The sequence below is a fragment of the Mytilus galloprovincialis genome, chromosome 10 (genome assembly GCF_965363235.1).
Source record: "Mytilus galloprovincialis chromosome 10, xbMytGall1.hap1.1, whole genome shotgun sequence".
NCBI classification, from domain to species: Eukaryota; Metazoa; Mollusca; class Bivalvia; order Mytilida; family Mytilidae; genus Mytilus; species Mytilus galloprovincialis.
The window spans coordinates 8247717-8275649 of NC_134847.1; the positions used below are offsets into that span (position 1 = coordinate 8247717).

The 27933-nt window shown below is 31.4% G+C and overlaps 1 pseudogene; it reads right to left on the minus strand.

Annotated features, from left to right (window-relative positions):
• The window catches only part of LOC143048851 (E3 ubiquitin-protein ligase HACE1-like), a 61129-nt pseudogene that overhangs the window by 31201 nt on the left and 1995 nt on the right, over window positions 1-27933 (minus strand).

Here is a 27933-nt window from a genome sequence, read left to right on the forward strand (position 1 = left end):
TAATCTCTGAAATTATCAGCAATAATGATTTTTTTTTTAAGTTTTAGTTACGAATGATATTCTGGGTGTGTCTAAACACTGCTAAGGAGTCCTTAGTGCACTAAGGACTGATAACATGCCACTAAGAACTAGATGGAGAGCTGTTACATGCAATTTCTTTTCATATTACGGTAGAAATTGATATTTAATGCATAAATTTCAAATTTTATAGAATAATAATAATAAATTAAGGAGATATTCAACATTATTTAGACACGTGCCTGTTTTTCTTTGATATGCCGAAAATCCATGAACCGTTTGACACCGTCACGTGTCAAATTACATATTAATTGATTACACGGGAATCCTTTTGGTAAAGTTGGATACTAATAAATGAATTGTTGTTGAAATTTTATTTACAAAACAATCTGAATGAAGAAGTATTTTCTCAAGTGTATATTTCTTGTAAATAATAAATTTGTCACCAGAGAAATATATCTAATGTCGGATTTTTATTTGATGTTCATATTAATAAGTGACTGAAATACAAATTTTTATAGATATTTAATTCACATTTATATATATTTTTTTTAAAGTACGTGTTGAAGTTTCAAATTGGATAACCGGCAGATGCTTGTTGCGTTTTCATTAAATTCATCTTGTTATTGGGCTGTGATAAGCCCGGTAGTACCGAAAAATTAATCTAATATTTCGTAGCGTTCTTTGTCTCTTGAACCAATTTTATTTTTCAGGTGGTCGGACACATTATTTATAATGTGTTTTGTACCCGTATCTCTATTCTGTTTATTTTTTCTTGCAAGCGTGCTTTAATGTGGTGACAGGCGACGACGGACATGCGTTTGAACAATAGACTGGTTTGGAGCTCGAACACTTTAGTTTGTTTCTTATGGTGCACTGTTCAAAATTTATTTTCATATATGAAGACATTTTAAGAAATGTATAACTGGACAAAACGAACCAATAAGATAATGCATTTTTACTACATGCAACACACTAAGTTCATATATGACCCGTTTGAGTAATATATTTCGGGCCTTCAACAGTGAGTAAAGCGCATAGCACATAGTCATTATTTCATAAATTATTTCGTACGATATGTTAAGCAGACAATTTGTTAAAAACAATACAAATCGGATTTCCTTCTGACATACTTGCCACAGGCATTTGTCTCAGAAAAAAAATTCCTATATACCTTTTCTGAGACAAGTGCCTGTGATACTTGTTCTTCTTTAAGAAAAGTAGATTTAAAGAAATTATAGTTGAAAATATTTCTGTCGGCTTTTTCTTTTTTTCGCGTGATATATTTAGGTTTAAATATTCTGATTATATTGCATTACAAAAAATAATTATTTACACATCATGTGGTAAAGGCATATTTTCAAGGCATTCATACGAAGCATTCTCTTTCTCTGTCAGAATTATATCTTTAGCTCTAAATTTACACATACTGAAAAATAATTCGTGAATACTGTACTAAAAACTGTGGAACATTTTTAAAACATTTGTCTCTTTTGTATATTTGAAAATGAAACTTAATCTGACTTAAAATCGGGAAATGATTTTTTTAACTTCTTTTACTTTTAGAAGAATAATAAAATGTCGAAATATACAAACAAATAAGTACCGTATGAAGCCTTTGTAAACAAATATCAAGCTGGTTGAAAACTAGCGGTTTGGATAAACCCCAAGAACGACACACAATTTTCTCTCTCTCAATTCCATCGTATTGTTTTAGTGAAACCATTTGTATATATACACGCATCTTTGTCGAAATTAAAATAAAAACAAAACACTTATCAATATATATATTTATTTTGTCTTCATATCTCTTACATAACAAGCTGACCACACTCTAACTTATTAGTCATTTAGTAGGCGCACATCAAAGTCGTGCACCTGTGGCAAATAACTTTGTCGGGAAAGAAGTAAAACAAAAACAAAATTAAAAACCAATTGTTCAGAGAACCATTGATGGTCTTTCCACCACTAACAACATATTTTGATGTGAAAATATTAAAAATTCAGTTGATATGTCAGTTCCTATGACTTTATGATGTCTAAATATGAATTTGGAGCAAAGGTCAAAATCTAGAACGTCCAATTAACCTATGACCTTGACCTCAATTTCAAGGTCATAGACTAAGGATCTCAAACCTAAAGACACTAGTTCCTTAATATGTATGGTTCATGAGTAATATCACTTTACGCATAATTCTAAACATAAGAGGGGCGAAAACTCCCATTTATTGTCTACGCACCCTTTCAACCAAAATTTATAAGTTACGACATGTCGCAACTAACAATTTAGTAAAAATAATTTGTCGATAAGTTATACGGCTTTTGAAAATAAGTGAAAATAAGCCAAAATCAAAATTTATAATATGACCATGACCTTTGACCTTGATCTTATTTTCATGTTTTTGGACCAAGGACCTCAAATCAAAAGACCCTAGGTCTCTATCACTTATGGTTTACCAGATAGAAATGCAAATTCTTATATCAAACATAAAAGGGGGGATAACTCTCATATGGAATCTATATACGGCTTCAGTCAAAATAAAACAGCACATCCTGAGGATATAACGAGCAATTTGGAAAAATAAATTTGTCGGTTTCTTATACGGTTGCGAAGCCTTAGAGATAACAAGAAAAACAGTGTTCGGGGAGATAACTCTTATTTGGGAAAGTATTTGGTTCAGCAGAGTTGGTTTCAAAAGCGTATAAACTGTTCGATATCATATTCCAAAAATCTAAGCGACATCTTGCGAAACAAAAAAACAGCGAAGGAAAAAAATTAGGCGGAAGAAGAAAAAAAAAAAAAATAATAATTAAAAACCAATTGTTCAAAGAACAATTGAAGGTCTTTCAACTAATAAAGATCTATTTTGATATGAAAATATTAAAATTCAGTTTAAAATGTCAGTTCCTATGGCTTTATGATGTATAAATATGAATTTAAAGCAAAGGTCAAAATCTGGAACGTCCAATTAACCTATGACCTTGACCTCAAATTCAAGGTCATAGACTAAACATCTCGAATCAGAAGACACTAGTTCCTTAATATGTATGGTTCATGAGTAATATCACTTTACGCATAATTCTAAATATAAGAGGGGCGAAAACTCCCATTTATTGTCTATGCACCCTTGTAACCAAAATTTATAAGTTACGACATGTCGCAACTAACAATTTAGGAAAAATAATTTGTCGATATCTTATAAGGTTAATGAAAATAAGTGAAAATAAGCCAAAATCAAAATTTAGAATTTGACCTTGACCTTTGACCTTGACCTAATTTTCATTTTTTTGGACCAAGGATCTTAAATCAAAAGACCCATGGTCTCTATCACTTATGGTTTACCAGTTAGAAATGCATATCACTTATATCATATACAAAAGGGGGGATAACTCTCATATGGAGTCTCCGGATAGCTTCGGTCAAAATAAAACAGAACATCCTGAGGATATAACGAGCAATTTGGAAAAATAAATTTGTCGGTTTCTTATACGGTTGCGAAGCCTTAGAGATAACAAGGAAAACAGTGTTTGGGGAGATAACTCTTATTTGGGAAAGTTTTCGGTTAAGCAGAGTTGGTTTCAAAAGCGTATAAACTGTTCGATATCATATTCCAAAAATCTAAGCGACATCTTGCGAAACAAAAAAACAGCGAAGGTAAAAAAAGTTGGCGGAAGAAAAAAAAAAATAATAATAATTAAAAACCAATTGTTCAGAGAACAATTGAAGGTCTTTCAACCAAAAAGGATCTATTTTGATATGAAAATATTAAAATTCAGTTGAAAATGTCAGTTCCTATGGCTTTATGATGTAGAAGTATGAATTTCGAGCAAAGGTCAAAATCTAGAACGTCCAATTAACCTATGACCTTGACCTCAATTTCAAGATCATAGACTAAACATCTCTAATCAAAAGACACTAGTTCCTTTATATGTATGGTTCATGAGTAATATCACTTTACGCATAAATCTAAATATAAGAGGGGCCAAAACTCCCATTTATTGTCTACGCACCCTTGCAACCAAAACTTATAAGTTACGACATGTCGCAACAAACAATTTAGTAAAAATAATTTGTCAATATCTTATAAGGTTAATGAAAATAAGTGAAAATAAGCCAAAATCAAAATTTAGAATTTGACCTTGACCTTTGACCTTGACCTAATTTTCATTTTTTTGGACCAAGGATCTTAAATCAAAAGACCCTAGGTCTCTATCACTTATGGTTCACCAGTAAGAAATGCATATCACTTATATCATATACAAAAGGGGGGATACCTCTCAGATGGAGTCTCCGGATAGCTTCGGTCAAAATAAAACACAACATCCTGAGAATATAACGAGCAATCTGGAAAAATAAATTTGTCGGTTTCTTATACGGTTGCGAAGCCTTAGAGATAACAAGAAAAACAGTGTTCGGGGAGATAACTCTTATTTGGGAAAGTATTCGGTTAAGCAGAGTTGGTTTCAAAAGCGTATAAACTGTTCGATATCATATACCATATATCTAAGCGACATCTTGCGAAACAAAAAAACAGCGAAGGTAAAAAAAGTTGGCGGAAGAAAAAAAAAAATAATAATAATAATAATAATTAAAAACCAATTGTTCAAAGAACAATTGAAGGTCTTTCAACTAATAAAGATCTATTTTGATATGAAAATATTAAAATTCAGTTAAAAATGTCAGTTCCTATGGCTTTATGATGTATAAATATGAATTTAAAGCAAAGGTCAAAATCTAGAACGTCCAATTAACCTTTGACCTTGACCTCAATTTCAAGGTCATAGACTAAACATCTCGAATCAAAAGACACTAGTTCCTTAATATGTATGGTTCATGAGTAATATCACTTTACGCATAATTCTAAATAGAAGAGGGGCGAAAACTCCCGTTTATTGTCTACGCACCCTTACAACCAAAATTTATAAGTTACGACATGTCGCAACTAACAATTTAGTAAAAATAATTTGTCGATATCTTATAAGGTTAATGAAAATAAGTGAAAATAAGCCAAAATCAAAATTTAGAATTTGACCTTGACCTTTGACCTTGACCTAATTTTCATTTTTTTGGACCAAGGATCTTAAATCAAAAGACCCTATGTCTCTATCACTTATGGTTTACCAGTTAGAAATGCATATCACTTATATCATATACAAAAGGGGGGATAACGCTCATATGGAGTCTCCGGATAGCTTCGGTCAAAATAAAAATGAACATCCTGAGGATATAACGAGCAGTTTGGAAAAATAAATTTGTCGGTTTCTTATACGGTTGCGAAGCCTTAGAAATAACAAGAAAAACAGTGTTCGGGGAGATAACTCTTATTTGGGAAAGTTTTCGGTTTAGCAGAGTTGGTTTCAAAAGCGTATAAACTGTTCGATATCATATTCCAAAAATCTAAGCGACATCTTGCGAAACAAGAAAACAGTGAAGGAAAAAAAAGTTGGCGGAAGAAAAAAAAAAATAATAATAATAATAATTAAAAACCAATTGTTCAAAGAACAATTGAAGGTCTTTCAACTAATAAAGATCTATTTTGATATGAAAATATTAAAATTCAGTTGAAAATGTCAGTTCCTATGGCTTTATGATGTATAAATATGAATTTAAAGCAAAGGTCAAAATCTAGAACGTCCAATTAACCTTTGACCTTGACCTCAATTTCAAGGTCATAGACTAAACATCTCGAATCAAAAGACACTTGTTCCTTAATATGTATGGTTCATGAGTAATATCACTTTACGCATAATTCTAAATATAAGAGGGGCGAAAACTCCCGTTTATTGTCTACGCACCCTTGCAACCAAAATTTATAAGTTACGACATGTCGCAACTAACAATTTAGTAAAAATAATTTGTCGATATCTTATAAGGTTAATGAAAATAAGAGAAAATAAGCCAAAATCAAAATTTAGAATTTGACCTTGACCTTTGACCTTGACCTAATTTTCATTTTTTTGGACCAAGGATCTTAAATCAAAAGACCCTAGGTCTCTATCACTTATGGTTTACCAGTTAGAAATGCATATAACCTATATCATATATAAAAGGGGGGATAACTCTCATATGGAGTCTCCGGATAGCTTCGGTCAAAATTAATCAAATCATCTTGAGGATGTAACGAGCAATTTGGTAAAATAAATTTGTCGGTTTCTTATACGGTTGCGAAGCCTTAGAGATAACAAGAAAAACAGTGTTCGGGGAGATAACTCTTATAAGGTAAAGGTTTTTGTTACGCGGTGTCAGTTTCAGAAGCGTATTAACTGTTCGATATCATATACCATATATCTAAGCGACATCTTGCGAAACAAAAAAACAGTGAAGGAAAAAAAAGTTGGCGGAAGAAAAAAAATAATAATAATAATAATAATAATAATAATAATAATAATAATAATCAGAACAAATACAATAGGTCTTTCACCTGAAAGGTTGAAAGACCTAATAATAATCAGAACAAAACCTATAGGTCTTTCAACTGAAAGGTTGAAAGACCTAATAATCAGAACAAAACCTATAGGTCTTTCAACTGAAAGTTGAAAGACCTAATAATAATAATAATCAGAACAAAACCTATAGGTCTTTCAACGAAAGGTTGAAAGACCTAATAAATATAAATCAATTGCTTTCAAAAAGCAATTGTAAACGGTCTTTCCCCCCTTAGAAACATGATTGTTTGTTGTGTGTGTGTGTGTGTGTGTGTGTTTGTTTGTTTGTTTGTTTGTTTGTTTGTTTGTTTGTTTCTGTGAGAGGTCTATATTATTCCGGAGAAGTTTCATGTTTAGTTTGGAAAGTTTTTATTTTATTTTAGGTCCAGCGCGCGCGCCAGATTGAGGAGACACCACGTGACTTGGGTTTATAATAACGAAAACTTAGTCTTTTTATTTCTCTTTAGGTCGTGATGTTGAAAAGACAACATGTATAGAGACGGAATGTACACAATGTAATTTCTTTTGTCATTGTAGGAGGAAATTGACATTTTGATCACAGTTCACCAGCAGTGCATGTTTTGGATTTAATTGATCCGGTGGAACTTTAATACACATTTAAGGATTATTTTCTGATAATGTACATTTTTCAGCACCAGTTTGTAACACAGATAATTATTTCAATCTAGGAGCGGACATTTTATTGTAGGTTTTTACTGAGATTTACGGACCTAGCAAGCGATTTTTACAGCATTGCCATTTTTTTTCTCTAGGAAAAGTCTTGAGAGATATCTGCACCACGTTGTTTTATGAACCTTTAATACATGTATGCCCTGCTGACTGTAAAGTTTGGGGTCGATTGGACTTGTAGTTTCAGAGTTTAACTGATAACAAACATGTGGATTTTTTTTTCAGAAGAGATGTAAGAACAATTAAAAACCAATTGTTCAGAGAACCATTGATGGTCTTTCCACCACTCACAACATATTTTGATGTGAAAATATTAAAAATTCAGTTGATATGTCAGTTCCTATGACTTTATGATGTCTAAATATGAATTTGGAGCAAAGGTCAAAATCTAGAACGTCCAATTAACCTATGACCTTGACCTCAATTTCAAGGTCATAGACTAAGGATCTCAAACCTAAAGACACTAGTTCCTTAATATGTATGGTTCATGAGCAATATCACTTTACGCATAATTCTAAACATAAGAGGGGCGAAAACTCCCATTTATTGTCTACGCACCCTTTCAACCAAAATTTATAAGTTACGACATGTCGCAACTAACAATTTAGTAAAAATAATTTGTCGATAAGTTATACGGCTTTTGAAAATAAGTGAAAATGAGCCAAAATCAAAATTTATAATATGACCTTGACCTTTGACCTTGACCTTATTTTCATTTTTTTGGACCAAGGATCTCAATTCAAAAGACCCTAGGTCTCTATCACTTATGGTTTACCAGTTAGAAATGCATATTCTTATATCAAACATAAAAGGGGGGATAACTCTCATATGGAATCTATATACGGCTTCGGTCAAAATAAAACAGCACATCCTGAGGATATAACGAGCAATTTGGAAAAATAAATTTGTCGGTTTCTTATACGGTTGCGAAGCCTTAGAGATAACAAGGAAAACAGTGTTCGGGGAGATAACTCTTACAAGGGAAAGTATTCGGTTAAGCAGAGTTGGTTTCAAAAGCGTATAAACTGTTCCATATCATATTCCAAAAATCTAAGCGACATCTTGCGAAACAAAAAAACAGCGAAGGAAATGAATTAGGCGGAAGAAAAAAAAAAAAAAAAAAAATAATAATTAAAAACCAATTGTTCAAAGAACAATTGAAGGTCTTTCAACTAATAAAGATCTATTTTGATATGAAATATTAAAAATTCAGTTAAAAATATCAGTTCCTATGGCTTAATGATGTATAAATATGAATTTTAAGCAAAGGTCAAAATCTAGAACGTCCAATTAACCTATGACCTTGACCTCAATTTCAAGGTCATAGACTAAACATCTCAAATAAAAAGACACTAGTTCCTTAATATGTATGGTTCATGAGTAAAATCACTTTACGCATAATTCTTAATATAAGAGGGGCGAAAACTCCCTTTTATTGTTTACGCACCCTCGCAACCAAAATTTATAAGTTACAACATGTCGCAACTAACAATTTAGTAAAAAAAAATTGTCGATATCTTATAAGGTTAATGAAAAAAGGTGAAAAATAAGCCAAAATCAAAATTAAGAATTTGACCTTGACCTTTGACTTTGACCTAATTTTCATTTTTTTGGACCAAGGATCTTAAATCAAAAGACCCTAGGTCTCTATCACTTATAGTTTACCAGTTAGAAATGCATATCACTGAATTCATATATAAAAGGGGGGATAACTCTCATATGGAGTCTCCGGATAGCTTCCGTTGAAATGAAACAGAACATCCAAAGGATTTAACAAGCAATTTGGAAAAATAAATTTGTCGGTTTCTTATACGGTTGCGAAGCCTTAGAGATAACAAGAAAAACAGTGTTCGGGGAGATAACTCTTACAAGGTAAAGTTTTTTGTTACGCGGTGTCAGTTTCAGAAGCGTATTAACTGTTCGATATCATATACCATATATCTAAGCGACATCTTGCGAAACAAAAAAACAGTGAAGGAAAAAAAAGTTGGCGGAAGAAAAAAAATAATAATAATTAAAAACCAATTGTTCAAAGAACAATTGAAGGTCTTTCAACCAATAAGGATCTATTTAGATATGAAAATATTAAAATTCAGTTGAAAATGTCAGTTCCTATGGCTGAATGATGTATAAATATGAATTTTAAGCAAAGGTCAAAATCTAGAACGTCCAATTAACCTATGACCTTGACCTCAATTTCAAGGTCATAGACTAAACATCTCAAATAAAAAGACACTAGTTCCTTAATATGTATGGTTCATGAGTAAAATCACTTTACGCATAATTCTTAATATAAGAGGGGCGAAAACTCCCTTTTATTGTTTACGCACCCTCGCAACCAAAATTTATAAGTTACGACATGTCGCAACTAACAATTTAGTAAAAAAAAATTGTCGATATCTTATAAGGTTAATGAAAAAAGGTGAAAATAAGCCAAAATCAAAATTAAGAATTTGACCTTGACCTTTGACCTTGACCTAATTTTCATTTTTTTGGACCAAGGATCTTAAATCAAAAGACCCTAGGTCTCTATCACTTATAGTTTACCAGTTAGAAATGCATATCACTGATATCATATATAAAAGGGGGGATAACTCTCATATGGAGTCTCCGGATAGCTTCCGTTGAAATGAAACAGAACATCCTAAGGATATAACGAGCAATTTGGAAAAATAAATTTGTCAGTTTCTTATACGGTTGCGAAGTAGTAGTGGCCACAAGAAAAACAGTGTTTGGGGAGATAACTCTTACAAGGTAAAGGTTTTTGTTACGCGGTGTCAGTTTCAGAAGCGCATTAACTGTTCGATATCATATACCAAATATCTAAGCGACATCTTGTGAAACAAAAAAACAGCGAAGGAAAAAAAAGTTGGCGGAAGAAAAAAAAAAAAAAAAATAATAATAATAATAATCAGAACGAATACAATAGGTCTTTCAACAGAAAGGTTGAAAGACCTAATTAAAAACCAATTGTTCAAAGAACAATTGAAGGTCTTTCAACTAATAAAGATCTATTTTGATATGAAAATATTAAAATTCAGTTGAAAATGTCAGTTCCTATGTCTTTATGATGTATAAATATGAATTTAAAGCAAAGGTCAAAATCTAGAACGTCCAATTAACCTTTGACCTTGACCTCAATTTCAAGGTCATAGACGAAACATCTCGAATCAAAAGACACTAGTTCCTTAATATGTATGGTTCATGAGTAATATCACTTTACGCATAATTCTAAATATAAGAGGGGCGAAAACTCCCATTTATTGTCTACGCACCCTTGCAACCAAAATTTATAAGTTACGACATGACGCAACTTACAATTTAGTAAAAATAATTTGTCGATATCTTATAAGGTTAATGAAAATAAGTGAAAATAAGCCAAAATCAAAATTTAGAATTTGACCTTGACCTTTGACCTTGACCTAATTTTCATTTTTTTGGACCAAGGATCTTAAATCAAAAGACCCTGGGTCTCTATCACTTATGGTATACCAGTTAGAAATGCATATCACCTATATCATATACAAAAGGGGGGATAACACTCATATGGAGTCTCCGGATAGCTTCGGTCAAAATAAAACAGAACATCCTGAGGATATAACGAGCAATTTGGAAAAATAAATTTGTCGGTTTCTTATACGGTTGCGAAGCCTTAGAGATAACAAGAAAAACAGTGTTCGAGGAGATAACTCTTACAAGGTAAAGTTTTTTGTTACGCGGTGTCAGTTTCAGAAGCGTATTAACTGTTCGATATCATATACCATATATCTAAGCGACATCTTGGGAAACAAAAAAACAGTGAAGGAAAAAAAAGTTGGCGGAAGAAAAAAAAAAATAATTAAAAACCAATTGTTCAGAGAACAATTGAAGGTCTTTCCATCAAAACAATGTATTTTGATATGAAAAGTTGTGAAACTAAGTTTAAAATGTCATTTCAATTGTCAAATGATAGCTCCTAGTAAGCTGATTCCAAAAATATATTGTTTCCATACATTTTTTTTTTAAATAAGGGAGATAATTTGTTACTTCCGGTTTGAAAAATGTTACTTCCGATTATATTTGAATATTTATTTGAAACCGATTCCAAAAATATCTGGTTCTATATACTTTTAAATTAATAAAGTACAAAAAATAGCTACTTCCGGTTTACAAAAGGTCACTTCCGGTTGTTTTTATCAAGGTTAAATGGTTTGATACCTTTTTCTAAAAGTTGTATATCTTTATCATGTATACATATAGAATAAAAGCAAAGGTCAAAATCTAGAACGTCAAATTAAGCTATGACCTTGAGATCAATTTCAAGGTCATAAACCAAGGACCTCAAATCAAAAGACCTTAGGTCTTAATTATATTTAGTTAATGAGTTATATCACCAAACGCGTATTTTTTAATACAAGAGGGGAGAAAACTCCCTTTTACATTCAACGTACGCTTGCAATGAAAATTTACATCTTACGACATGTCGCAACTAACAATTTAGTAAAAATAATTTGTTGATATCTTATACAGTCTTTGGATATAAGTGAAAATAAGCCAAATTCAAATATTAAAATATGACCTTGACCTTTGACCTTGACCTAATTTTCATTTTTTGGGACCAAGGACCTCAAATCAAAAGATCCTAGGTCTCTATCACTTATGGTTTATAAGATAGAAATTCATATCACTTATATCAGATGCATAAGGGGAAATAACTCTCATATGGAGCGGTCATATTGCTTCGGTCAAAATAGGACAAATCATGCGAAGGATATAACGAGCAATTTTGTAAAATAAATTTGTCATAATCTTTTACGGTTGCGAAGGAGATGCGATAACAAGGAAAACAGTGTTTGGGGAGATAACTCCTACAAAGAAAAGTATTTGTTTACGCAGGGTAAATTTCAAAAGCGCATAAACTGTTCGATATCATATACAAAATATCTAAGCGACATATTGCGAAACAAATGTTTATCGCAAGAACAAAATTAGGCGGAAGAAAAAAAAAAAAATAATCAGAAGAAAAACAATAGGTCTTTCCACAGAAAAGTGGAAAGACCTAATAATAATTAAAAACCAATTGTTCAAAGAACAATTGAAGGTCTTCCAACCAATAAGGATCTATTTTGATATAAAAATATTAAGATTCAATTGAAAATGTCAGTTGCTATGTCTTTATGATATAAAAATATGAATTTCGAAGAAAGGTTAAAATCTAGAACGTCCAATTAACCTATGACCTTGACCTCAATTTCAAGGTCATAAACTAAGGATCCCAAATCAAAAGACCCTAGGTCAGTATTATGTATGGTTTATGAGTAATATCACTTTACGCATAATTCTAAATATAAGAGGGGCAAAAACTCCCATTTATTGTCTACGCACCCTTCCAATCAAAATTTATAAGTTACGACATGTCGCAACTAACAATTTAGTAAAAATAATCTGTCGCAATCTGATAAGATTAATGAAGTAAGTGAAAATAAGCCAAAATCAAAATTTAAAATTTGACCTTGACCTTTGACCTCGACCTAATTTTCATTTTTTTGGACCAAGGATCTTAAATCAAAAGACCCTAGGTCTCTATCACTTATGGTTTACCAGTTAGAAATGCAAATCACTTATATCATATATAAAAGGGGGGATAACTCTCATATGGAGTCTCCGGATAGCTTCGGTCCAAATGAAACAGAACATCCTGAGGATATAACGAGCAATTTGGAAAAATAAATTTGTCGGTTTCTTATACGGTTGCGAAGCCTTAGACATAACAAGAAAAACAGTGTTCGGGGAGATAACTCTTACATGGTAAAGGTTTTTGTTACGCGGTGTCAGTTTCGGAAGCGTATGAACTGTTCGATATCATATACCATATATCTAAGCGACATCTTGGGAAACAAAAAAACAGTGAAGGAAAAAAAATTTGGCGGAAGAAAAAAAAAAATAATAATCAGAACAAAAACAATAGGTCTTTCACCTGAAAGGTTGAAAGACCTAATAATCAGAACAAAACCTATAGGTCTTTCAACCGAAAGGTTGAAAGACCTAATAATAATAATAATAATAATAATAATCAGAACAAATACAATAGGTCTTTCAACTGAAAGGTTGAAAGACCTAATAATCAGAAGAAATCCAATAGGTCTTTCCACGGAAAAGTGGAAAGACCTAATATTAAAAACCAGTTGTTCAGAGAACCATTGATGGTCTTTCCACCACTTACAACATATTTTGATGTGAAAATATTAAAAATTCAGTTGATATGTCAGTTCCTATGACTTTATCATGTCTAAATATGAATTTGGAGCAAAGGTCAAAATCTAGAACGTCCAATTAACCTATGACCTTGACCTCAATTTCAAGGTCATAGACTAAGGATCTCAAACCTAAAGACACTAGTTCCTTAATATGTATGGTTCATGAGTAATATCACTTTACGCATAATTCTAAACATAAGAGGGGCGAAAACTCCCATTTATTGTCTACGCACCCTTTCAACCAAAATTTATAAGTTACGACATGTCGCAACTAACAATTTAGTAAAAATAATTTGTCGATAAGTTATACGGCTTTTGAAAATAAGTGAAAATCAGCCAAAATCAAATTTTATAATATGACCTTGACCTTGACCTTGACCTTATTTTCATTTTTTTGGACCAAGGACCTAAGAGATAACAAGAAAAACAGTGTTCGGGGAGATAACTCTTATTTGGGAAAGTATTCGGTTAAAACGAGTTGGTTTCAAAAGCGTATAAACTGTTCGATATCATATTCCAAAAATCTAATCGACATCTTGCGAAACAAAAAAACAGCGAAGGAAAAAAATTAGGCGGAAGAAAAAAAAAAAAATAATAATAATAATAATAATCAGAAGAAATCCAATAGGTCTTTCCACGGAAAAGTGGAAAGACCTAATAATCAGAAGAAATCCAATAGGTCTTTCCACGGAAAAGTGGAAAGACCTAATTATTTGTTCTGTAATCATTTTTCATAAGAACAACACATTTAATTATAAATATTAAGCATACATTTTTTTAGATACAATTGTTTATTACCTAAAATAAAAAGATTATGATTGTTTAATGATGGCACGTGTCAAACGGTTCATTGATTTTCGGCATATCAAAGAAAAACGGGCACGTGCCTAAATAATGTTGAATATCTTGTTTATTTATGATTATTTTTCTATAAAATTTGAAATTTATGCATGAAATATCAATCTCTAACATAATATGTAAAAATAATACACACAACAACACTCCTTCTAGTCCTTAGTTGCATTATATAGTCCTTAGTGCACTAAGGAGTCCTTAGCAGTGTTTAGACGTACCGTGATATTCTAGCCTAACGTGTTGATGTGTCTGTTGTCAGAGATGCACATAGACCTAGGTGAACAATACTGTCTTTAGTTACATCTAGTGTTTAGTTCCATAAAATTTCAGTTATTATCAAATTTTGTTGAAGAATTTATTGGTGAAAGTTAATGTAAATGTTCAGTTGCAAATACTACATGCATATTGAGAACACAATAGAAGTATGGTTACTGGCAAATCTATCCAGGCATCTCCACAATAAAAATATCTTCACGGAAAGCAAGCTATACTAAATAAAATAATAAAAAACACTTATGTACGATTTTCAAAGTTGTTTAAGTAATTGTAGTGTATTGGATATACCTGTTGGACGCATGTTTCTGTCTTGTCATTACTTTCAATGAAAAGCTGGTGGTATTCTTAGCCCCAACACCATGTGTTGTTTTAAAATTGCTTCTGATTTTATTCACAGTTTTTGTTCAGATGGTGTCACAGTCATGTCTCAGTACCCAACAAGTCGGTTGAGTACAGGAACCCTGATGAGTTCAAAATGATGAGTCCTCTATGCAGAAAGAAAATTCCGCACATAGAGGCGGGCCTCTTTTGGTCACTAAACAATAATGAATAATAGTTCAGAGAAATGGTTGCTACACTAAACACTAAAATGCACTTTTGAACTTAAATTGAAAAAAAGCACATGAGATTACCAAAGGATAAAGGTTTCTGCTTTGAGACAGGCGATGGATGTATACTCATGACTTTTGATATCTCAACCGGCCCCTATTCCTTTAGCAAATGAGGAATAAACAACCACAATGCATTAAACAAGAGAAAACTCGATTTAAAAGAAGCCAGAGTCAAATGTAGAAATAGGTAACAGAAGAAACTACGCAAATGGCAATAATAAACATAAAATAACAAACGGACCAGTAGCAGTAACTCAATGCAAGCTCCATGTTTGAAGTACACTTATCGGTAATTTGTGTCATTGGTAGAAAAATTAACAATTCTTAAACAATAATATCTGGGAATATTTGGTCTGCTCCAATAAAATAATATCCTTTCCTACTACAAAAACATATAAAACTATTCTCTGTTCTTTTGTTGAGTTCACAAATAGATTTTTCTCTAAGATATTTCATTCTCCCATAGGATATTTGTTTCTCCTATAGGATATTTATTTCTCCTATAGGATATTTCTTTCTCCCATAGGATTTTTTTCTCTCTTATGAGTTGCTTTGATCTCCCATAGGATTTTTAATCTCCCTTAGGATTTTTAATCTCCCTTAGGATTTATTTATTACCCTTAGGATTTATTTATTACCCTTAGGATTCTTTTTTATCCCACAGGATATTTTTTCTGTTATGAAATCCCTTAGGATATTTATTAATCCTATCGGATATTTTTAATCCCATGGGATTATTTTATTAGACTAATATCCTGTAGGATAAAAAATATCCTATAGGAAATGCTTTTATTTTTCCGTAGGGATTTTTTTAATCCTAAGGGCGAAACTATATCCTATAGGATATTTTTATTCTCCTAAGGGATTATAAATCCCTTAGGATTTAAATATCCTGTAGGATATAAAAAATATCCTATGGGATTATGACTTTATCCTATAGGATTTCTCAAAATCCTGTAGGATTTTTAAAAATCCTATGGGAGAAAAAAATATCCTACAGGATTTTGTCACTATTTTCACTCCAGTTGCCGAACCGGGCGAGCCACACCAATTTTTTTTTTTGTATTGTGTTATTTATCCCCAGAGGTATATTATTGCCAAATTTGATGATTCTACGACAAAAAAAAGTGTGGTTCCAATTTGCACTTATGAGAAGTGCAAATTAATCCAAGAACATGTTATAAGTTTGTTGTATTTATATGTAGTGTATAAAGGAGTTTGCATCTTGATATGTGTAAATAAAAGGGGGGAGAAGACATGCGCAATGTTCTTCACATTTGAAGGAGGGAACGCAATTCAAAACCATAAGCAGAAGAAAAACAAACAAAGTATATCTAGAAGATGCCACTGATTTTGTACATACACCAAACGGTCAAAATGATTTAATCTCTATTTTTTTTAAACAAATGCATTTAGCTTATACAAACATACAAGGAGTGGGACACGTTGTTATGAAAAGTAATTTAAATAAACTGTTAGTAAACCAAGTCTGGACTGGTCAACTTAAAAAAGAAAAATACTTTTTTGCACTTTTAAGAGGCATTTTTTCACACTAAAAAAAGTCCATAAAAGAATACAAATGTTATCAGTGAATATATACCAATTGGCTATCTAAACCTTGAAACAAAACCATGGCATGAGGAATACACTGAAAATTTGTTTTTATGCAAAACAAGACAGTAAAACAATAGATGCAGCATCAATGAAAGGAGGTGTCAATGAGGCAGCAACCTGTGAACCCAATGACATTCTTTACCAAAAGTAGACATCAACATGATTAACAGGACATCTTGTTGACTGAAACAAAAATTGAGAATAAAAGTACCAAAAGGTCAACATTATACAAGTATAAGAACATGCGGTATGAATACCAATGAGACAACTATCCACCCCAAGTTCAAATGAGGTGGATGAGAGCAAGTATAGGCAACTGTATGGCCTTTAACAATGATAAAAATGCATGCATGATTTTGATAGAGAATACAGACAGGGAATGTGTCAAAGAGACATCAACCCGACAAAAGAGCAGGAAACAATCCAATGCCACCAATGGGTCGTGTCATCACCAAAGCGAGATAATCTCGCATCCCGTAGCGGGATTCAGCTTGCAGCAAGACATTTCTAAATGTATATTTCTGTATGATGTTTTTTTCCAAACATTTTGTTTTCATATATGCTATGCTGGTGACCAAAAATTAATATGATTTTATTAACATTTACTTTATTTTGTAGACACACCAATGATGATTTCGGGACACAGATGTTATGTGTAAAATGTGAAGAATTAAAAAAATCTATATAAATATTCGAATTTTCATTGTATCATAAACAGCTTCAATTTTATAAGAAAAAAGATTCAAAGATTTTTTTTTAATTACTGAAGCAGCAATCATTATAAATAAATCACAGTATCAAAAATGTTGGGTTAACATTATTTTGATAGCAACCACAAAGGGAAAAAAGGTACACAGACATATATTAAGTAAATAAAACATACATCAAGAAACACATTGTTGTCAGATATGTCGGAGAATTAAGATTTGTATTAACAAATTAAAAATCATATAAACAATTTAACAGTTTTCACGTTTGCGTTGTATCTCATTTACATGTCTGGCCCTTCTCAGTTAACTATATGCTATGGAGTTTTCTTAATATTTGAGGCCGAGCAGTGATTATATTTGCGAATATCCATGTCATTTAAACTCTGATGGGTTGTTGCCTCATTAGCAATCATACCAATTTCCTTATTTTATATAAAGGTTCACATGTACAGGATCCCGAGAATTCGAAGTTGTTGTTTTTGTGAAGCTGCCCTTTTATACAAAAGTCTTGATGGATATGATAATAGTTTGTAGTAGGAGAATACACTTTTCAGTTATTTTTTGTACAAGTTACTATGCAGTATGGGATAAATCCCATTTCATCTTTTCCATGTGATTGATTAAAACATGCATTCAAAGAGTATTGGGTTTCATGAATGACTGGTTAACTTCTGAATTTCTTCATAGACACGGAGACTGTCAAAGTGGTATTGTGTGAAGGTTGGTCCCCAAATGTTTTCTTCCCAAAAGGATTAGGCGATATAGATTATTGGTGAAACATTCAGACTATTCTGTCGTTAGCAATTTTAAGATCAGTTAATTTTGTAAATAAAAATTAAGTTGACTCATTGTGTGATCTCACTGATCTGCAGTGATAAGTTGTTAAGCAGGGTTTTCTACATTGTAATCTTAGTATTTGTATGAGTTGTTTTTCTTTCCATAAACGTGCTTTTCCAGTAAGGTAAGTGCGTCAGATATCTGAAAGATTATTATAAAAAGGAAAGCATAAATTATAACAAGAATTTACAGAAATAAGAATGAGACAAAACTAAGAAAAATGGATAAAAATTAAAAATAAGGAATACAGACTAACGTGGCTACAATATACCGACTGTTGGTTGATTAACGTCAAGTGGCAAATATTTCATGAATGTTCAGGCCGATGTGATACAATATAAAGAATAGAGAATATATATAGTGGTGTACTATAGTATGAAAATAGAGAAAAATGGTAGTTTATAGTATGTATATTAAACGTGGTGTGTTAAAATATAAAAATAGATTGACTTTTCTTTTGGGTTGCTTGGTTATCGTCTTGTGGTAAATAGTGTATGTTCAGGACGAAAAAAAATAACAATAATTATAAAGATGAGGTCCTAAATTATAGCCCGTTGGGGATACATGTTCGAGAAATTATAACTCACCAGAAAATTAAGGTATATTGTATTGCTTTATGTACAACGTTCCACCTACGGATCCCTCTCTTAGCGCGCAGAGAGCGTGGTATCCTCTATACACGACCAGTGGCGGATCCAGAACTTGTTATAAGGAGGGCACTATACAGTCATGCTACAGTGTTTCCTTATATGATATAATCAACCAAATTTTTCCCACGAAAAAAATCATGTCTTTGATTTTCTTATACATGTGTACAAAATTCAGAAAAAAAGATCGCCGCTAATTACAGTTTTGTTATCGTTCTTTTTTTTAACATTGCCCATCTGCAAGTTGGGCAACATAGGATCAGCTACAAGAATGTCAGTTTTAATAGTCACATATAAATGTAACGTTACACTGTTTACTGTTGTTATTTTTTGTTTAAATATAATGGGGATAACTGAAGTGCTATTTATAGATATGTTCTATATTTAATTATTTGTTACGCCCCCTATAAATATCTGACCAGTCCGGTTAATCACCCCAGACGCTATATTTAAAAATGCGTCTGGGTTATCGAGACTAAAATATGATACACATAAAAAAAATATGGAGTCACCTCTTTGTCATAAGTTATCTCTAATACTGTAAATTAATAAATTATTGCGATATTTTTATTATCGCAATAATTCTAACTCTCATTTTGAAATTTTTATACATGTACATATGAATTATACTAGATTTTTCTCCATATCGTGAAAAGTAAAAATTGCATTTAAGCCTTAAATGACAAAATCACAATAATACCTGCATGCCATTATTTCTGAAATTACAGTCCTCATATATATATAATAATTCATACCTGCAATTTAATGATATGTATAAACTGGGACATCTATTCTGGACATTCCTATAGGAAGTGGAAATGATCAAATATCACAGTGGTATTTCTGTAAATATATCAACTGAGACATCAATTCTAGACATTCAATAGTACATCAATATGGTGAAGTCTTAGGAACCCAACACAACTATTTGACTTATTTGAGGTTCTATTCCTACACAAGGTCCCAATTACATTTTATGTTGTTTCATTTCAAGAATGTATCTTGTATCGTCAGCCATGAGTATAAAGGAGGAAAATGTTTTGAAAGTATTTCATCACGGTGAGGTTCTACTCTATCTGACTATGACCTTGCTTCACATGTATATGGCATTTTACTATATTTCATTAATTATAAAAAAAAAATCCAGTATCAAACGAGGGCATCTGATGATTATCTTTAAATGAATAATGAACAAATATCCTGATCTTTCCTTAATTTTACTACTTGAATCAATAGCATGTGATCAACCATCTTTCGGTACATAAAATTGAGAATGGAAATGGGGAATGTGCCAAAGAGACAACAACCCCGACAATGAAAAAGACAACGGCAGAAGGTCACCAACAGGTCTTCAATGTAGGGAGAAATTTCCGCACCCGGAGGCATCCTTCATCTGGCCCCTTAACAAATATATACTAGTTCAGTGATAATAACCCCATACTAAACTCCAAATTGTACATAAGAAACTAAAATTAAATATAATACAAGACTAACAAAGGCCAGAGGCTTCTGATCATGACTTGGGACAGGCGCAAAAATGCGGCGGGGTTAAACATGTTTATGAGATGTTTATGCATGCAAGAAGTTATCTCATTATGTTAAAAGTATCTTAATGTAAAACAAACTATATGTTTACCTCTGAACTAAAGCTTTGAGCACCTTATTATCTTGGTGATGTAATCCTAAAATTAAATACTAAATATTATTAAATGACTCATAGCATTTTGAAGTAAACAAACTACAAAATGTCATGCATGCATATCTGCCAACTGTCACTATTTGCGAGGATTTCCCCCATGGAGGCTCCAAAATGAAAATTTTGAAAGAGCATTTTTTTCCATAATTTAAAGCAAAACAATCAATTTAACCATTGGTATAGCATTGTAAAAGCATGATAAGCTAATAAACACCATTAAAATAAATTTGAAGACCCCCTCCCCTTGGAGCAAGAAACCCAAAACTCAATTCCAGCCTTTCCTTTGTAGTAAGAAACCTTTTAGTATAATTTCAGAGAGATCCATACACTTAAACACAGGTCATTGTCTGTAAACTAGAAAAATGCTTCTTTTTTGCCCTTTTTTGGCCCCTTATTCCTAAATGTAAAGGGTTATTAAGTTAATAGGGCTTCCAAAAAATATTTGAGCCAGCCGGACATTTTATATCTGATCCTGATTTTAATCCCTTAAGCCTTAGTCACAAAAGGCAATTATGGTAATCAGATGGCCATTCCAATGATTGACATTACATTTAAATAACGATTTTAAACTTTACTTTGATATGAATTTGATGTTCGGATGAAAACTGTTAAATTGTCAGTGCATCATTCAAAGTGTGCACTTTAGCGTGCTCATATCTGCCTTAGACTCTTTATTTGTGCAAAATAACATTGTCAAAAACTTTACTTTCGTTTTTTCTAACCAGATGTTGATTTGACAATGATAAAACATGGACCATAAACGGATACGGAAAATCTGTAATAATAACGTGGACAGAGCTTCTTCACTCAGTCGTGCAAGGTACAAAGCACGACTGAGTGAAGAAGCTCTGCCCACATTATTATTTCAACAAAATACTTGAAATGAACGTAATATACAGGTATCAATGATAATTTTAGCATTTTTGAAGAAATGTAGGATGCATAATTAATTTTCCCACCTGTGCACATGCGCACATGTGTTCTAGTTCAGAGTTCATACAACGTAGTTCTGACGATTTTTCATTTAAAACCTTTTTTAATTTTTCATCAAATCATGTTGATAAACTAATTTCTTATAATTTTAATCTTTTGGACTAAATCAATTTATAGATACAAACCGCTGAAATGTAAGAAAATAATTGTGAATAGACTGATCAATTTATACGATGTCCGGTACTGAAAATAGTTCACCTGTCACCTGAACAGGTAGATTTCAACTGTCCAACTACTAATTAGCCTTGATTAAAATTAAAAAGTATGGAAGGGGTTGTGTTGATAGTAATTAATTATCATGTCACTTTTATAACCAGAAATGTGTTGAAGTTAAAGGCAAAAGGTTGGATCAAAAAGATCGTGAATTATGTTAAAATGACTGAAAAAGCCTTGAAAACTAAAAAGTATATGACCGTACTTTCATGCTTTGCCCAGCCGGACTTTCACCGGACATTATACCAATGACCGGAATATATGACCGTTTTGGAAGCCCTGTATAATAATTAAATATTAATCCCAAACTGACACCAAGCCTTCCCTTCATTATATGGAACCTTGTGGTGCAATGCCAGAGAGATCCATACAGTTAATCATAAGTTATTGTCACAAAGCTTCAAAAAAAGCTTGTTTTGGCCCCTTTTTGGCCCTTAATTCCTAGACTGTTTACCCCATAACCCTTTAAATAAATCCAACCTTCTACTTAAAAATATGAACATTGTGGTACAATTTCAGAGTAATTGAAACACTTATACACAACTTATTGTCCTGAAACTAGATAAGGCCCCTAATTCCTAAACCGATATGACCATAACCCCTAAAATCGATCCCAACCTTACTTATGTGGTTATAAACATTGTGTTAAAATTTTATTGATTTCTATTAATTTATACTAAAGTTATTATCTGGAGACCATCTGTCTTCAGTCTAAATAAAATTAGTAAGTCAAATGGATACTTTAACAAATATTGATATTCTTACTTAATATTTTATATGTAAATGTCATGAATTGAAATATTTTTTTTTTTTACTCTGATTGGATATGATAAGAACATGTGATATACTATGCTTTACTTTGATTGAGTAAGAGCATGTAATACAAAATGTCTTACTCTAACTGGGTATAACAAAACATGTGATATAAAAAGTCTTACTCTGATTGGGTATGACAAGAACATGTGATATAAAATGCCTGAACAACACCACAGATCCTTGGTAATGTAGCACCAATGACATCCTGGTCCTCTAAACTCATATGTTTTCAAATTCACTCAGATACTTGAAGTTTATCTTTACTACAGTTCACATTTTTGTGACGTAGCAATGATGACCAAAAAAAGTTGAACTAAGAATAAATTGGCAATTTATTGTTGGTTCATGTTGATGAAATAGATCACCTAATATTTATGGCCACTCCTGGCTTTCAAATTTTTTATAATTCTGTTTGAAAATTAATCAAGAAAAGGCTTCAGACATACAAAATGTCTTCTGCAGTAAAGAATGAAAACAAAACTAAATTTCATGTCTGTAGTGCTTTTCTGGATTTACCTTCATCTGGAACGCTCAAAGTTGAAAATTTAAAAGCCAAGGACTGTCAACTTGATGGACTTTCACTGTTTTATTCTTCACGACCCTTCATTTCTATCATTAACATACACTGTATATTCATAAATTTTTGCATACTTTTTTGTTCCTTTTTTTCCACATACTACAGTTGTTAAACAACAAAACAAAAATGTGAGATTAGTTTTTATAATGTTTGGTATGAGCCATTCAAAAAGATATCAAAATTCAGAATGTCACTCTTTGATTTTGAAAAAAATCACTATTTTCAAAATAAACAAATCAGGGCAATTTTTTTTAAATTTAGAGTAAATTGCATGTGTTTGTCTCTATTATACAATTTAAGATATAATTTCAGTGATATAAATAATTTAATAACCTTGAATATCCTTATAGTTTTTGGTGAGACAGGAGTGACACCATTGGCTACTGCTGACTGTATGGATGATGTCATAGACTGGTACACTGATGTGTAAAGTTTACATAGAACTCTGACACAGGTCAACAGTACAGAAACATGGACTTCAACATTACTGGCCTGGATAAGCTGTAAGCAGAGAAAAAACATAAATTTCAACATTACTGGATAAACTGAAATCAGAATTAATTTTCTATAAAATGATCAATCAAAAGATCAAAGGAGGGAATTAAATTATGTACACCTAGTACTGCCATATCCCTTAAGGAAACAAATAGAGAATGTGTCTATAGGCCACAGATGCTCCAACTTATTAATATGTTCCATTTAACTTCCACATACACATTTAGGATTCCCATAGTTTGGACCGTTTTGGTGAATACAAGCATTGTGTATAAATTTCATAACATTTGGTTGAGGCAAACTGTAGTTCATGAACTGAAACAACAGATTCAGCATTTTTAAAAATTTATAAAGGGTCATAACTCATAGAAGTAAAAGTGATGCCATCCAATTTCAAACATAATCAGTATTTCGGGGTCATATGCATTGTGTTGTAAGTTTCATAACATTTGATTGAGGCAAACTAAAGTCAGAGAACTGAAACGAAGAATTCAGCAATATTTATGTTTATAAAGAGGAATAACTCATGGATGGTATAAGTGATGTCACCCTATATCAAAATTGATCTTGTGTTTAGTGGTTAAAATCATTGTGTATAAGTTTTATAACATTTGCATGTTTAATTTGATGCAAACTAAGAATTAGAGAACGGAAACCAATTTTGGGGACATAAGGATGGACAAATGTGACAGATAGGATGAACAAGGTAACACTTAATGCGGGGTCCATAAAAAGCCACTTATTCATAGCCCAATTGCTTTCTATGTTAAATCTGCACTTTGAAGAATAAATGGCTACTTTTCCTCAAGTTCAAAAACAGTGGCAGTCAATCATGTCAGTTATAGAACTATCCTGACTTGTGTTGGATAATTCAACTTACGCAGAGTGCACTGGTTCCTGGATTTTCGGTTGTACAAAAAACTACTGAACTGAACAGTAGAGCAAATGTGCTCCCTGTTATAATTTCATATATCTTTTTTATTATTCAAAAGAAACTTTCAACAAGGGTTCTACAGTGATTAAAAGTCCTTAAGCTCTCATTTGTTACCAAAATTACTAAAATTGTTCACTATTGACAAAGTTACAGCTATCATACGAACTATTTTGCAAAATAATACAATTTTTTTCTAAATAGGACCAAATGTTGACAAATAAATCACAAATGAGGTCAGGTGTCTGACAAACAGGTATACTTTTACAATGATGCCTTTAAAAATAAGTTTATTGGTCCTAAAGCCCATGTTAATTAAAAAAAAAATTAAAAAAAAAATAGTTTTTTAGTAAATAGTCTGGTAATTTAATAACTGTTAAATTTTATAACTTGTTAGTATTATTGATTAAACGTTATTTTTTTGGCATGATATGAAAACAGAAAATTTATTTTATTAGAAGCTGTTTTCTTTATTTATTTTTTTAAGAATAATACTGCCAATAACCTAATGCTTAATTTTCCTAGAATAATTACCTTTGAAAAATTATTAACTGTAAGAATCGTAATCGTTAACTGTAATAATTTGATACGCCAGACGCATGTTTCTTCTTCATAAGACTCATCAGTGATGCTCAAATCAAAAAAGTTTCAAAGCCAAACAAGTACAAAGATGAAGAGAATTGAGGACCCAAAACTCCAAAAAGTTGTGCCAAATACGGCTAACTAAGATAATCTATTCCTTGGATGAGAAAATCCTTAGTTTTTCGAAAAATTCAAATTTTTGTAAACAGAATACACATATATTCATCTATGATAACAGACATTTAATTCTTTTTTATTGCAACCAATCTATTCCTGGGATGAGAAAATCATTAGTTTTTCGAAAAAAATCAAAATTTTGTAAACAGAAAATTTATAAAAATGACCATATATTTGATATTCATGTCAACACCGAAGTGCTGACTACTGGGCTGGTTATACTATCGGGGACGAAACGTCCACCAGCAGTGGCATCAACCCAGTGGTGTAAATAGTTATCAAAGGTACCAGGGTTATAATTTAATACGCCAGACGCGCGTTTCGTCTACATAAGACTCATTAGTGACACTCAGATCAAAAAAGTTTTAAAGCCAAACAAGTACAAAGATGAAGAGCATTGAGGACCCAAAAATTCCAAAATGTTGTGCCAAATACGGCTAAGGTAATCTATTCCTGGAATGAGAAAATCCTTAGTTTTGTAAACAGAATACACATATATTCATCTATGATTACAGACATTTAATGCCTTTTTTTCATTGCAAACAATATTTGAGAAAAAAGTATATTTGTTCATGTACAATACTGCTAGGCTGTTTACTAAAGCCTTACATTTATCTACATTTACTAGCAGTAAGTCATATGTCCATTTTTAGTTTTTTTATATATGAAAGTAGGAAATATTTAAGAACCAGCTTTTTTTCAAACTAAAAGAAATGAAGTAAAGATTGAAATACATTTTAAACATGGCCAAGTGTGTTATCATGGTAATGGTCATTTTTCAGACAACCCTTAGTCTTACATTTTTAGGTCTTTTTTAATCATAAATCAATTTATCTATTATTGTGCATCTCTTTTTTTTAATATAAAACAGGAAATATTTTAGAATAAACTTATAATTTACACATCTTTCCAAAACAAAGTATAAACTGACTAATGCTTATAAACTGTCCTAGAATTATGACCTTTTGAATGCTAATAGTATAACTGTAAGCTATTTTAGTACAAATTTGGAATTTACATGTCTTTCCAAAACAAAGTAACTGATGACTAATGATGAAATTTCCCAACTTTATTACTTTTTGAATACTTATAATAGAACTGTAAGCTATTTCAGAACAAATTCCTTTCATAAACAAAGTTAATTGCAAATGGTTCAATTTTCCAAGAATAATTACCTTTTAATATTTAAAGTATAAATATAAGCATAAGTAACACATGCAAATTAAGACATCTCTGGTGAAAGACAGTTCAGGTATTTATCTTTGCAAAAACATCTTTTTAGATTTTTTTATAATTTATTTAAGTTCGACATTGTATGCCATTGTTAACGTTGTGTATTCTTGCTTCATTGTGTTAAATTGGTTACGTCTACTTATCTCTTTTTTTTTTTTTTTTTTTTTTTTTTTTTTTTTTTTTTTTTTTTTTTTTTTTTTTTTAAATGTTAAAATATTTTATTTGAATTTTACATTTGTTAGAGATACATGAAGTACCGGTACCTTATCCCGGCCTCGTTAACGTTAGTATATAGCATTTTATTGATAAGTTAGTACTTGTTAGTGCACAATATGTATATATAGTAATAATGACATGTATGTAACTGAATAGAAATATGATAACAAGATGTATAATAAATTCTAATTTATGAAATTAATTTAATTTTTTCTGCAACCAGATTATGGAATTTTTCATATTTGCCTTCTTTATTTATCAATATTTCGTGATATTGAAGAAATTCTTTTTTGAAAATTTCAAACATATTAATTTGTTTTGTTTTTTGTTCGGATGTATAGTATCCTTTGTATACAGTAAAAATAATAATTGTAATTAAATCATTTATACTGTAGTAACTTGTATCGTTTATTTTGTATCCGTACAAAAGTGATTTAATTGATATGATGTGATGTCCTATTTTAAGTTTATCAAGTAAAAGTTTTATTTTATCCCAAAATGATTTCAGAAATTTGCATGTTAAAAAGTAGTGCTCATAATCTTCGATGACATCACAAATATTACAAAGCGGAGTTTTAGTTATTTTCCAAGAGAAAAGTAATTGTTTGGTTGGTAAAATGTAGTGCAGAAATTTCCATCTTAACATTTTGAATTTATTATCTTGTATATAATAAAAGATATAATTTAGCATTTGTCGTCTACTTATCTCTGCTTAAGCTAATTAACAACAAATACACTCTTATTTACATAACAATTTATGCTTTTAAAAGAGTGCCAGATATGAACTCATTTGGCAAAAGTGACATTCGGACAGTTTTGCATGGTTTTCTGGCAGATTGGCTCTTAATAAACATGTCAATCTTTTATGGGAGGATTCTCAATGATCTTCAACCTCATACTTTATTTTTAACTTTTTTTATTACATTGTCACTGATGAGTATTTTGTATATAAAACATGTGTCTGGTGAATAAACTGTTTACCCTAGTATCTATGATGAGTTTATATTTAGGGTTTTGCTATTAAAACAGGAAATATTTTGAACAAACTGGTATTGTACACTTCTTTGTAACAGGATGTCACAGT